General features: G+C 62.5%; 1 non-coding gene across 1 annotated transcript in view; it reads left to right on the plus strand.

Annotated features, from left to right (window-relative positions):
- Positions 1-2432: 2432 nt before the first annotated feature.
- LOC141979592 (5S ribosomal RNA) overlaps positions 2433-2500 on the plus strand; it is a 119-nt gene continuing 51 nt past the window's right edge. Inside the window, exon 1 of the ribosomal RNA XR_012636998.1 lies at positions 2433-2500. This exon is cut by the window's right edge and continues 51 nt beyond it. This is a non-coding gene — a ribosomal RNA (5S ribosomal RNA).

The following is a 2500-nucleotide window of genomic DNA, read 5'->3' on the forward strand; positions in this document are numbered from 1 at the left end:
CAGCACCCGGGGCCCGCGCCCCGGAGCGTGCCTGGAGAAGGACCGTCGGGCACGGCGGGGGACCGCAGCGCGCCCCTGCTCGCTCTCGCGACGTGTTTGGCCCTGCCGAGCCTCGCGGCTCCCTGGGTTTTCGGACCCCTGGGTGGGCTGCCGGAGCCGCTCGACCTCGCAGGGCGGAGATCTCGGCCGGCTGGCCCCACGGCGCGGAGGGCCGGGCACGCGCCCGGGCCCCCCCCCAAAGGAGGAAAGTCCCAATCGGCCCCAGGATCCGGGGACGCGAAGAGGAAGAGGGACCCGATCCGCCTGAACGCCAGACGCCCCCTGCGGTCGGGGGCGCCGGCCCGCGAAGGACCCTTCCCGTCGCGAACGTGAGCGCCACATCGATCGGAAGGCGAGAGAGGAGCGGGCCCCCCCTCCCTCCGGGGGGCGCCGACAGTCGGAGTTCGCATCCCGGCCACCGGGCCTGCACCGGGGGTGCGAGGGGACGACGGGGTCCCCGGAGGAAAAGAGCCGGAAAAGGGGGGGCTCGGGGGGGCCGGGGGCCGCCCCACCTGCCAACGTGCCCCTGTCCCCCCTCACAAGATCGGGTACAACGCGCAGATTGGTCCCCGAGGCTCATCTCTGGTTCTCACAGGTTCCGAAAAACCTGTTCTCAGAAATCTCCTCGCACCCGTCAAAATGAACTAGTCGAAAAATCCAACCGCCAATTTAGGGGGACCAATCTGAAATCCTATCCGACCTCCTGGTTCTCTCGGTCGGCCGAGGGCACTTTTGGCGACCCCATCCGGACTTCCGTGAGACTGCCGGCCATCAGGTCAACCCGTCACTTTGAATGGGGTTGACCTGATGGCCGAGCAGGGACTTAGACATTTTTTCAGCCTTTTCCTCGGGGTTGACCTGGTGTCCCGGGGGGACTTAGACATTTTTTTCAGCCTTTTCCTCCGGGTTGACCTGGTGTCCCGGGGGGACTTAGACATTTTTTCAGCCTTTTCCTCCGGGTTGACCTGGTGTCCCGGGGGGACTTAGACTTTTTTTCAGCCTTTTCCTCCGGGTTGACCTGGTGTCCCGGGGGGACTTAGACTTTTTTTCAGCCTTTTCCTCCGGGTTGACCTGGTGTCCCGGGGGGACTTAGACATTTTTTTCAGCCTTTTCCTCCGGGTTGACCTGGTGTCCCGGGGGGACTTAGACTTTTTTTCAGCCTTTTCCTCCGGGTTGACCTGGTGTCCCGGGGGGACTTAGACTTTTTTTCAGCCTTTTCCTCCGGGTTGACCTGGTGTCCCGGGGGGACTTAGACTTTTTTTCAGCCTTTTCCTCCGGGTTGACCTGGTGTCCCGGGGGGACTTAGACTTTTTTTCAGCCTTTTCCTCCGGGTTGACCTGGTGTCCCGGGGGGACTTAGACATTTTTTTCAGCCTTTTCCTCCGGGTTGACCTGGTGTCCCGGGGGGACTTAGACTTTTTTTCAGCCTTTTCCTCCGGGTTGACCTGGTGTCCCGGGGGGACTTAGACATTTTTTTCAGCCTTTTCCTCCGGGTTGACCTGGTGTCCCGGGGGGACTTAGACATTTTTTTCAGCCTTTTCCTCCGGGCTGACCTGGTGGCCGAGCGTCTCGCCGTCCGCGGCCGGAGCTAGAGATGCCCCCCCCCCCAGGCCAGCCTGCGAAGCCGCGGCCAGGATCGGGCCCCTGGAAGTCTGACTAAAAATTTTCACCGACCCCAAAAACGGTTAGGGGGGGCCTCATAAAGCCTCCGGAGCGAAAAAAAAAAAAACGGAAAAAAGGATCGGGCCCACCCGAGGCAGGGGAGTCAGTAAGGGAAAGGGGACGAGGCGGCCCGGAGCCGGGTGCCCGGAGCCGGGTGCCGGCGGCCAGGATCGGGCCCCTGGAAGTCTGAAAAATTTTTTTCACCGACCCCCAAAGTGGTATTGGGGGGGGCTCATAAAGCCTCCGGAGCGAAAAAAAAAAAAACGGAAAAAAGGATCGGGCCCACCCGAGGCAGGGGAGTCAGTAAGGGAAAGGGGACGAGGCGGCCCGGAGCCGGGTGCCCGGAGCCGGGTGCCCGCGGCCAGGATCGGGCCCCTGGAAGTCTGAAAAAAAATTTTTCACCGACCCCCAAAGTGGTGTTGGGGGGGGCTCACGAAGCCTCCGGAGCGGAAAAAAAAAACGGAAAAAAGGATCGGGCCCACCCGAGGCAGCGGAGTCAGTAAGGGAAAGGGGACGAGGCGGCCCGGAGCCGGGTGCCCGGAGCCGGGTGCCCGCGGCCAGGATCGGGCCCCTGGAAGTCTGAAAAAAAAATTTTCACCGACCCCCAAAGGGGTGTTGGGGGGGGCTCATGAAGCCTCCGGAGCGAAAAAAAAAAAACGGAAAAAAGGATCGGGCCCACCCGAGGCAGGGGAGTCAGTAAGGGAAAGGGGACGAGGCGGACCGGAGCCGAGTGCCTACGGCCATACCGGACGGAAGGCCCCCGATCCCGTCCGATCTCGGAAGGTAAACCGTCCCGGGCC

The sequence above is a fragment of the Natator depressus genome, chromosome 28 (assembly GCF_965152275.1).
Source record: "Natator depressus isolate rNatDep1 chromosome 28, rNatDep2.hap1, whole genome shotgun sequence".
NCBI lineage: Eukaryota > Metazoa > Chordata > Testudines > Cheloniidae > Natator > Natator depressus.